The sequence below is a fragment of the Tasmannia lanceolata genome, unplaced genomic scaffold (genome assembly GCF_043159265.1).
Source record: "Tasmannia lanceolata isolate RefF3 unplaced genomic scaffold, GAP_Taslan_0.1 ptg000003l, whole genome shotgun sequence".
Lineage (NCBI taxonomy): Eukaryota > Viridiplantae > Streptophyta > Magnoliopsida > Canellales > Winteraceae > Tasmannia > Tasmannia lanceolata.
In genome coordinates this window covers 16,164,664-16,176,761 of record NW_027518680.1, presented here as the reverse complement: position 1 = coordinate 16,176,761, position 12,098 = coordinate 16,164,664, and the positions used below count along the sequence as shown (strand labels likewise).

Below are 12,098 nucleotides of genomic sequence, written 5' to 3'. Positions count from 1 at the left end.
ATGGTGGGCCCCACCCTAATGGGGAGATAGTGGGCCTGACCCATGTGTGTGATTGACATGACTATCCCTAAAATCTTGGTGTTCATCTTGGGGCTTGCTTTATTGTTTTCCCCGGCGGATTTTCTCAACACTACATGGGGGTGAACGAAACAAAGAATTCCGGTGTTTTATCCTGCTCCCCTTCGTAATTCACGCCTTTTCCAAGAACGGGGGACAAGTGACCGATGAACGTATCATCATGCTTATTGTAAGTTTGTAACATAACACGCTTAAGGTCATTATAAATGTTATTGGGATATTTTGGGGCGAATGTGGTTTCTCGTAGGGCTGCAACTCGGGTCGGGCGGGTCGGGTTTTGGAGAACCCAACCCTACCTGAGAAATATCTCGGGTCGGGTTTTTTTTTCTTCGGAAAACCCACGATTCCCAAACCCGGCCCTACCCATGATAAATCTCGGGTTGGGTCGGGTTTTTTCACGTTGACGCAATTTTTTAAGGAAAATTCTTGTTTGGCAAGGCAACTCAACTCATAGAAGTAGAAATTACACTCACATTACACTTGAATCAAACAATGATGTAATTACACTCACATTACACTTGAATCAAACAATGTTGTAATTACAATCAAACAATGCTGAATCAAACACTTGAATCAACTCAACTCATAGAAGCAGAAATTACACTCACATACAATAACAGTGGGTGCGTGGGTTTTCACTTTTAACTTTTAACTAACAATAGAAAAAAATGTACATACTATAACTTATGTAACTTGGGTCGGGTAGGGGTCGGGCCCCTTCAAACCTGGCTCGACCCGAGATTCATGCGGGCGCTCAACCCGGCTCGACCCGAAACCCATGAAACTTGAACCCAACCCATGCTATTTTCGGGTCGGGTCGATGCGGGTCGGGTAAAACCCGGCTCGAGTTGCAGCCCTAGTTTCTCGGTACAAGAAGTTTCTGAAACTCTCTTTGCTCTTTCTATTTTTGGCAACCCTTCATCGTATATTTTTCTTCCCCAGTTAACAAGAACACATTGCCGTTTTCTGTTCATTTTTTCTTATTCTCTTATGGGCCTCGTTCAGGTTTTAAAAAAAAATAAAAATCTCAGGTTTTGTTTTGAGAGGGGAACCCAAGAAATTTGCCTTCTCGAATCCTTTTTGTTCTCTTCAGCATCCGATTTTAAGTTTATTTTGGGGAGATGGGTCGGCCACAGCCGAAAATAAAGAAGGATTCCATTTTTACGCAGTCCGAGGTAATGTCTCTACTATCATTCATTCTCTTTCGTTGAAAATGCTTTGATTCATATGGGTTTACATTTTACAATATATCTTTTTGATTAATTATTGTATGCAAATATTGTTTTTTGGATGCATATGTACTTTTGAGTCTTTTACTCACCAGTGAGTTGGGAATGATGCGTTCATTTTTTTTTTTTTTTTTTGAGAAAATCCGTAGGGCAAATCTGATCCGATTGTGCACAAATAAACGGAAAAGATAGAATAAACACAAGCCACGGGATGAACACCGAGATTTTACGTTGTTGGGCCAATGTCTACATCCACTTGCGAAAACATTATCTTCCACTATGAGAAAAACAATACACAAGGATTACAATGGATTAACCCAAACCCACAAACCTGCAACCCTTTCCTCGTTTCTCTCACCTAAGACCGTACACTGAGAATAACCCTAGGAGAAACCCAAGAAAACCCTCGCTTCTCCCTCTCTCTCTCTCTCTCTCTCTCTCTCTCCCTTGAGGTAGCCTACACACCCCAAACCGACACTCTTTTTCAGCCCTAGCCCTAGCCGCACACCTTGCCTCCACACTTCTCAACTTTTTAACGTGTGAGAACAAGCTTTTTATATCCCTTAGGTTTTAAGAAAACCTAAAAACCCACTTTCATATTTCGGTTTCCCGCTGTAACATGAAACAAGGCAACTTTCCGTCAATCTCCACCTTGAGTTGTTTCCCAGCCCCTAAAGATTTTTCGTTAATGTCACCACTGGTCCACTATTGCCGCAAACCACACTTGGCTTTCTGAAGTGTCAGCTACACACCATCGAATCACCTGGTTCTGACGACTCCTAATTCGATTAACACAGCCAATGCAAATGTGTAGCTGTCAACTCGTTGACTCATTCGGTCAAACCCTAGAGAGGGATATCGATCCATCCTCCTCATTGCAGGTACCATCATCTCCTCACCATCGTCTCGTGAAAGAGACCCCACACGTGCACGTGCTACCACTTCGTTTCCAACTAGCCATTGAGATCTTAGGAACACTAGTCATTGTGTCCCCGACCAGATAATATAATCCGCCACACTCCTCTCCTTTCATCAGAACCATACAACCGCGTGTGATTTTCATGGCCCCACCTGCAGCTGAATACCTGCAACCTTTAGAGTCCAACCGGCCAAGCGATACTATGGAGAGTGTGAGAACATCTTGTTCTTCACCGTTGGAACTCCCGTGGCGTCACAGGTAGATCCGTCATCTAAGGACACAACACTTGCCATTGTCTCGTGGAACGTATTAAAATATTCTCTCCTGGAGCATACATGAACAGAGTACTCTGAATCTAGAATCCACTCATCATGAGGAGAAGTGTGATTACCTATGAAGAGTGTGAGAACGTCTCTAACATCTTTGCTCTGCTCATTCGTTACAGCCACCGCAATATTCGTAGCACCATTGTCCGACTGGTAAGCTCGCTTCGGACAATCCTATTTGATGTGGTCGTATTCCTTGTAATGGTAACATTGCTCGCCCTTTCCGTTGATCCTGGATCTTGACTTGCCTTTTCCTGAAGACGACCTTCCTGTTTGATTCCCTCAATGAGCAACCAATCCATGCTCTTTTAACTCCCCTTAAGAACATGCTTCCCTTGCTTCTCATTCTAGTGACGCCGTGACTTACTCTAACTTTACCGTATCCTTACCACACAATAAAGTCATCACCAATTTGTCATATCAATCAGGAGGTAAAGAAAGAAGTAATAGGGCATTGTCTTCTTCCTTCAACTATTCATCAACCTTGTGGAGCTGATCCACAATCCCATTGAGTACAATCATATGTTTCAGAAGATCTCCGTCGTCTTGCATCTTCAGCTTGTACAATTGTCGCTTTATATACAATCTGTTGGCCAAGCTTTTTGACATGTAAAGCTTTTCAAACTTCTGCCATAACTTGCACTTCTTCTTGTTCCATAACGTTAAAACACAACGTTATATGCTAGGCATAGCTGAATTGTGCTGACCGCCTTCGACTCAATGTCTTCCTACTCGGCATCCGTCATCTTCTCTGGCTTCCAATCCTTTCCCTTCAATGGCTTAGCTAGGCCCTGTTGAACTAGGATGATCTTCACCCTCATCTGCTATATAGTGAATCTGCCCTTTCCATTGAACCTTTCGATGTTGAAATGGGTAGAACTTGATTTTGCCGCCATCTTAAATTCCTCCCCATTTCTTGGAGTAGCGCTCCACCATAAACGAGAATCTTTCAGACAATATTTCTACCACCAATTATCGCTCTAACCACGATCCAACTACGATAACCACGATCGCTCCAACCACTGCCCAACGACGATCGCTCCAACCTGTGCTCAGATACCACTTGTTGAGAAAATCCATGGGGCAAATTTGATCCAATCGTGCATAAATAAACCGAAAAGATAAAATAAACACAAGTCACAAGATGAACATCGAGATTTTATGTGGTTCGACTTCTTAATGGAAAACAAATATTGATAAAATATGGATGATCCATAAATTTTGGCATCCATCTATCTTGATCTGGGAATCCGTTGTATTTTCATCTGATCTGTTCATTTTGATGTTCATAATTGATCATAAATTTGCTTTTAGATTTGTTTGTTAATAGTTCAATGTTTTGACGGGGCCGAGCAATCCAATTCCAACCTCTTGGTTTGAGTTTGATTTTTATTCCGATCGTATCTACACCTTTTGAAGTCCATACAGATGAATCAAATGTTGCTGTTGGAGGAGTTCTCTTGCAAAATGGACACCCAATCGCCTTTGAAAGTCGGAAAATCAAAGATTTACAAATACACCCAATACATCGAAACCCATTGCCCATGGAGACCGTTTCAACATAAAAAACAACAAAGACTAGAGCAAACATGTAATAGCGAATTCGGAATCGTAACCAAGCATCCTCCATTGGTTCTATACCCAATTCATAACTAGAGAGTTTCTCTGGTCCTTCACTAATCGGAATGGCTACATCCACGGTCGAGAACACGATCTTCCACTATGAGAAAAACAATCTACAAGGATTATAATGAATTAACCCAAACCTACAAACCCGCAATCCCGCAATCCTTTCATCGCTTCTCTCACCCAAGACTGTACACCGAGAGTAACCCGAGAGAAAATCCAAGAGAACACCCAAGAGATAAACCTAAGAAGAAACCCAATATAAAAAAAACCCTCTCTCCCTCTCTCTCTCTCTCTCTCTTTCTCTCTCCCTTGAAGTAGCTGACACACCCCAAACCGGCACTCTCTTGAAGCCCAAGCCCCAGCTGCACACCTTACCTCCACACTCCTTAACATGTGAGCACAAGCTTTTTATATCCATTTGGTTTTAAGAAAACCTAAAAACCCAATTCCTATTTCGGTTTCCCACCATGACAAGAAACAAGGCAACTTTCCAACATTTTTTATATTTTATTTTGGTTTTCGTTTTCTTCTGTGAGAATGATAACATTATATTCTTTTAATGATGTTTGATATTTGTGGACATGATTGGATTGTGGGTGTCATTTTTTGTTTTTGGTTTAATATCCCTTTGAAAGGGAACTTTTTTCCTTTCAATGTATTATTGGGTTATTTCCTTTATAGAAACTATTCATCAACTGGGTATTTTATGGGCTTAGTTGCTTTTCCATCTGCGTTCTATCATTCATCTTTTTGCAAGTGATTTAAGTTAACACAAATGTAAGAATGGGAAAAACGACACGTTATTATCACCCAACTTGTAGTGTTATAATCATAGTTTCAAAACTCACTCGTATCATCGTGGACTACTCCTAGTCGTCTCCCTTTTGCCTTGGTCGCGTTCCATATTTTGCCTTGGCCGCATTCCACGTTTTTGCCTTACAAAGTCAATAAAAACTCATTTTGCTCTCCCGAGATATGACCGCGTCAACCGAGTACTCAACCGTGTCATGCTGAGTTGACAAGGATTTTCTTCATCCGCGTTTTGACCCCCATACGTGTTTTGAAACATTGGTTATAATATGCCTCTCTTCATCTGTACATGAATCTAAAATGTGGTAACTTGGAGGATTGTGAACTTTAACCCTCAATCAGGCTGTTCTTTAATTTTGATGAGTATTATATAAACCTACAAGTAATTAAGTGAGTAAAAATGAAAATAAAAATATTTTTGGATGCATCTGTTGTGTTTGAGAAGCCTAGGTGCCTCTTCATCCATCTATTCAACAGCAGAACAGAAATTTACCAACTTAGCACTTTTTCTATTTTGCATGCAACTTGAATGAAATGTCTTTTCTAGTAGGTATGTGTATTATTTGCTCATCTTATTCTTGTGGGTCCATGCTAAATTGCCTTGGATGAAATTGGTTGCTAGTGCTTTCTTCTATTTTCTCAGCGCATTTGAAAAAAAAAATCGTCGGCCAGTTTCAGGATCAAAACTGATTTAAGTTTCAGGGTCAAAACTGATGTAAAGCTCGCCTATTAAGTTGATTCACGAACACAAGAATCTAGGTATGTGTATATATATGTATACATATCGAGGGAGAAAATGTGTTGTCTATAGAGTGCCTTAATATGATAATATCTGCATCAAGTTTTTATGATCTTAAGTGAAATTTGTCAGAGTCAATCTCAAGTGCATATGATACTTTATTTGACGCCTAAGGTTAGCAATTTCCTTGGGTATGATAGAGGGTCCCGTTATAAGGCAGGTCATCATGGTCTTTAAAATGTGCCGAGTCTCTCTTATATCCTTTTCTTCTTGTCGTCCATTGATAAACTGAGACCATGAAATGAACAGCATAACCCTATGTAAAAGGGAAACACTTAAAAGTGTTGTGACCTACTCTAATAGAAGCCACACTCTTAAGAACCTAATTCCAAACGCTTTGCAGAGTGTTCTGAACTTAATGCTTAACCCTGTTGCATTCCCTGTATGTTCTCATTCTCATGGACACAAAAATATATTTCACGGAGGTCGACAATTTCATAAAGTTAGCATCTATCAAAAAGATTTCTTGTTGTTGATATAATTATGTAAAAAGGGAGTCATCCTCTATCATAAGAAGCTAATGAAAGTCTATCATAAGAAGCTAATGAAAGCAAGGAAGGTTGTCAACTCATACCAGAGCCTTAGCTTTCAATCCATCACCCTCACCTATCCTAGTGGTTAACTCTCCACTCCATGATTTGTTAGCTTTTAAGTCTTTGAATTGTTTCTCTTCAAACATGAAGGATTGGACTGGCTGTAAAGGTAAAGGATGCCCAAATCTGATTGTATTGCTGGAAATTTTGCATGATCCAAAGTGGGGGAGTTCTTTAGGCATAGCCATTGAATAATATTGAGTGAGTCCTATTGATCCAAAGATTCGCAATGTCGCCTCTGCTAGCAGGTCAATTCCAGTTTATAATATAATGACCTTGACATCCATAATGTTAGCAATTCCAATTGAAATATCATGTTAAGGGTTCTTTTTTGGCTCATTCAAAATAGTGGCCCCAATGATGTGGGATTTATCTTAGCCCTCACTGGTCTCTTTAATTCCTACTGGATGTCCCTTGGAATTATTTAATGCCTTGGGCATTTAGTTAACTACTGTTTAATCATTTGCTTGTTCTTTTTCCTTTATCAATATCAATATGGCAAGGTTTATTTGTGCTTGCTTTGACCCGCATAATTTGCATCACTTAGGAAGGGTATGTTTGTTTTGAGGCTGACCTGATAGTGCAATTGAATGGTGATTTTTGCCTCAACATTGATGTTGCAGGTTCAATTCCACACCCTCTCCTTTCAAAAAGAAAAGCACACACAAAAAAGAATGGAATGAATGAAAGAAAAGGTCAATGTAGCCTAGAATTTAATGATCAGCTGAAGATTTTTTTTTTGGGAAAATGACAAAAAAAGCCGTTTTTTGGAATATTATTGAAAAAACAGTGGGAAGTTGAAAAGGACAAAAAATGAGTGCTTTTCACTGTTCACCCATTTTTTAGGACCGAATTGCCCTTCAACCCATTCGAATAAGCAAATACTTTTTTTTAAACTTTTACTTTACTTTTGAAAGTTACCTTTCTCTCTACTTTACCTCTCTCCCTATGCCGGTGAATCCCCTTCGACGGAGAAGAAAACCTCTTCGTCACGCCGGTGAATCCCCTTCGACGGAGAAGAAAACCTCTTCGTCACGCCGGTGAATCCCCTTCGACGGAGAAGAAAACCCCGTTTATGCACGCCGGTGAATCCCCCGTTATTTGCACGCCGGTGAATCCTTCACTTCGCAAAAGCTTTATTCACGCCGTTGAACCGTTTTTGCACGCCGGTGAATCCCGTTGGAGATCAGCCGCCGTAGTTGAAGGAACTTGAAGTAGGTTTTCTTCTCATATTTTTTTTAGATATTTAATAGATGCAAAACCCATTGAAGCAATGGGTTTTTCAGATGTGAGAGATTGAAAACCCATTGCTCCATTTCTTTTGTCATCTTCCATTGCTTTTGCAAATATTTTTTCATGGGGTTTTGTTAGGGTTTTGTGATACCCATTTCAGTCAGTATTATGTTAGGGTTTTGCTAAACTAATTTCCACCACTATTTTAGGGTTTTGTTAGGGTTTTGCAAAATCAATTTCGAGTACTTAGGGTTTTTGAAATCTAATTTCGAGTATTATTCCTTTAGGGCCCGTTTGGATACCCCTTGGATTTGGAGGTGAATTTGGATTTCCAAAATCCATGGATTTGAAATCAAGAATTTTAAAATTCACAAATTTATAAATAATGCCGTTTGGATGACCACGTATAGATTTGGATTTCAAATCTAAATTATTATTTTTTTGTTTGGATGCTCTTTGGATTTGAATTTGAAATCTAACAAAACCAAAGCCCTAAAATACTTGATATAGGGGCATTTCAGCCATTTTCCATGATTCAGGAGTATTCTAGTCAGTTTACCCTGTATGGGGGTATTTTGATCATTTTTTATGTCATAAGGGTGTTTTACTCATTTTCCATGACTCAGGGTATTTGGTCATTTTCACCCGGTATAGGTGTATTCTGGTCATTTTGCATGACCTGGGGGGTATTCTAGTCATTTTACCTAATATGGTGTATTTTTATCTCATGAGGGTATTTTTAGTCATTTTAGTCATTTTTTCTGAGCCATAGGTCATTTTTACTTGATATAGGGGTATTTTGATAATTTTTCATAATCTAGGGGTATTTTAGTCATTTTACCCTATATAGAGGTTATTTTGATCATTTTTATGTCATAAGGGTATTTTAGTCATTTTGCACGACTTAGGGGTGTTTTGTCATTTTTACCTGGTACAGGGGTATTTCTAGTCATTTTACCTAATATGGCGTATTTTTATCATTTTTATCTAATGATGGTATTTTTAGTCATTTTAGTCATTTTTTATGAGCCATGGGTTATTTTTATTTGATCTAGGGGTATTTTAGTAATATTCCATGATATTGGGGTATTCTAGTAATTTTACCCTGTATGAGGTTATTTTGATCATTTTTATGTCATAAGGGTATTTTAGTCATTTTGCACGACTGGGGTATTTTGTCATTTTTACCTAGTAAGGGGTATTTCGGTCATTTTGCCTGACTCGGGGGTTTTCTAGTCATTTTACCTAATACGATGTATTTTGATCAGTTTTTAATGGCGGATGGGTACTTAAGTCATTTAACACTTTTTTGGTATATTTTGGCCATTTTAACCTCTTATGGGTCAGATTTAGATTTATAAATAACCTCTCGGAGAAGGGATTTATAAATCCAAAAATTTACACTAACATGAGGAATTTGTAAATCTTGTGGATTTCACTCAAATCCAAATCCAGATGTCTTAAAGGCTTGCCAAACGCCGAATTTGGATTTAAAAATCCAAATTCACCTCCAAATCCGAATCCAAGGGGTATCCAAACGGGCCCTTATGGTTTTGTTAGAGTTTTGCAAAAGCTTTGTTAAAGTTTTTCTTTGTGGAGATTGAGTTCAATTAGTGGTTTGTAGTGAGGAATTAGTGTTCGAAATCTGTTGTAGTGGTTGAGATGTGTTGGAATAGTGGTTGAATTCTGTTTTACTGGTTGAAATTGGTTGAAATAAATCTTTTTTAGTGGTTAAAATTGGTTGAAAACTGTTCTAGTGGTTGAAATGTGTTGAAATAGTGGCTGAAATCTGTTTTAGTGGTTGGAATAGTGGTTGAAATATGTTTTAGTGGCTGAAATTGGTTGAAATAGTAGTTGAAATCTGTACTCTGTACTTATTGTTTGAAATGGGCTTGAAATTTTGGTTGAATTTAGTTGAAATCTATTTTAGTTGTTCTTTGTGTTTTCTTTGTAGTGAGGAATTGGTGTTTGAAATCTGTTGTAGTGGTTGAGATGTGTTGACATAGTGGTTGAATTCTGTTTTACTGGTTGAAATTGTTGAAGAGTGTAAGGTCATTTTGGTCATTACGTGTATAAGTGAGGGTATTGTAGTCTTTGTACTATGTTGCCCTATTTTGGGCTCTATATATACATCATTACATGTGAGAGCTCTTTAGTGGAGAATCTCACCATCTTCTCCCTCACTCTTCTTCTTCTCTTTCTCTTCCTTATCCCCATTTCTAACATGGTATCAAAGCAAAGATCCTAAGGGAAAGAAAGAGGAAAGAAGAGTCCTTTCCACTCCATCTCTCCATCTCATTCTCATCCACATAGTATCCTGAAGACGCAACGAGACGCCCCCACCATCTGAAGACGCGACGAATTGAGATTCCCTCCCTCCTCATTTTTTGGGTTTCTCCTCTCTAAATCCTAACTCCATAGCCCTCACACCCTAACCTCCATCTTGTGGACCCCTAAACCCAAACCCCTTTACGATTTGTAAATCCACCATTTTTCCGAACAAAAAAAAACACAAAAGTCCCCTCTTGTATATTCTTTTATTCTCTTTTCTCCATCCATAAATCCCTTTCTTGTTCTTTCTTTTGTTTTAAATCCATAAATCTTTTCTTTTCTACATCTTAATCCATTGTCGGTTTCTTTCTAGTTTTCTAATCCTTTCTTTATGGTTTAAATCTTTTCCATCTCTCATTCTTTCGTGTTTTGAGTCTCATCCCCCCTTCTACTCCATCGCAATTCTTGTTCTATCCCTCCATATTCGTTGTTTCTTATGATGTTTGGGTTGATATCAAAGGTGCACACCAAGTGTTTGTTAAAATCTCCAAGAGGGATAATGTGTGTTGAAGGTCGTATTTTCGTTGCAAGTTGAAGGCCTCCGGCCTCAACTTGAGGGGGAGTGTTGAAGCCCTCATGTAGTTCCATGGATGGAGTGTCCACCAACAACAAACCAACCAACCCAACCAATGAACCAATCGAGAACCAACAACCAACTACAGCCAACAAACACCAACCAAACACTAACCAATCACCAACAACAAGCCAACCAACTCAACCAACGATGATCACAAACCGACCACAACCAATCAACCAACAAACCCACAACTAAAAAACAACCACTATGATCTCAACCACGATCAATCCATCCGACAAACCGACCACAACCAACCAACCAACAAACCCACAACTAAACAACAACCACTATGATCTCAACCACAATCAATCCATTCGACAAACCGACCACAAACACAACCAACCAACATTCAACACACACTAACAACCAACCGAACAACTAACCACAACTAACGAACCAAACAACCCTTGTCCACCAACAACCAAACAACCAACTAAAAGACTACTAACAAAGACAACAACAAGACAACACCAACACAACAATAAGATAACAGCAAGACAACACCAAAACCACAAGACAATAGCAAGACAAAACTAAGACAAGATAGCACCAACAACTACATACTAACACAACTACATGATGACACTCCCCTCAAGTTGAAGGCCGAATGCCTTCAACTTGCAACGAGGAAAAAAAGGACTTTCAAGACACGACACCTCTCTTAGACATCTTGCCAAACACTTGGTGTGCATAGAAGACAATGGAAAGAACAGGACAAGAATAAAACAACGAGTCATGTTGTTGATGCTTCTACATAGTCATAGTGAGTGTAGTTGCTCGGCATAATTTTACGCTTTTATTGTTGTTGTTGTTGTTATTGTAGTGGTTTGCACTGCAATCCACGTTGTTGGTGCTTCTACATAGTGAGTGTAGTTCCTAGGCGTAGTTTCACGCATTTGTTGTGGTTGTAGTGGTTTGTGTTGCAAACCACTTTGTTGGGGCTATATCCCGGTCGTTAGCATTGCTTTCGGCCTTGTCGTTGTTGAGGCTACATGCCCGGTCGCTAGCGTTGCTCTCTTCCTTGTCGTTGTTGGGGCTGTATGCCCGGTCGTTAGTGTTGTTTTCGGCTTTGTTGTTGTTTCTTCCAGGCGACGTGCTGTGTGACTGTCGTTGGTTGGTTGTTGTAGTGGGCTGATCTTTATATCGCCCTATTGGTTGGTTGATCGTCGTTGGTTGGTTGATGGTTCTTCACATGGAGATGTGTTGTTCAACTGATATCTACTCGTGGTGCTTCACCGTTGCTCATGTTCATGCCTTTGGCATGCTTTTTTTTTTCGAGGATCGTTGTTGGTTCCTGCCGAGGCGCCTCCATTGCTCATTGATATGCGGATTTGTTCGTCTTGCTTTGATTCAGGTGGAGGCCCTGTTGTGATCGCTCTCACTGTCATTCTATTCAATGTGGCCATTGCTATCCTTTTTTTTGTTATGTATTTCATTATATATTCACCACACACACTAGCTTGAGGGGGGCTGTTACACCAAGCTGGCTGTGTGTATGAGCTTATTGTACCTTTTTTGTTGTATGGTCTTTTTGTTGTTGTATGGTCTTTGTAGCAAGCTGGAGTTCCATAGTA

The 12,098-nt window shown here is 39.5% G+C and overlaps 1 protein-coding gene across 13 annotated transcripts in view; it reads left to right on the top strand.

The window, feature by feature from the left end:
- Window positions 1-943: 943 nt before the first annotated feature.
- Window positions 944-12,098, top strand: part of LOC143852494 (uncharacterized) — a 56,480-nt gene continuing 45,325 nt past the window's right edge. For all 13 annotated transcript variants that reach the window (XR_013236780.1, XR_013236779.1, XR_013236782.1 and 10 more), the window contains exon 1: window positions 944-1,253. The gene's annotated coding sequence lies outside the window, so the exon portion shown is untranslated. The remainder of the gene's footprint in view (window positions 1,254-12,098) is intronic.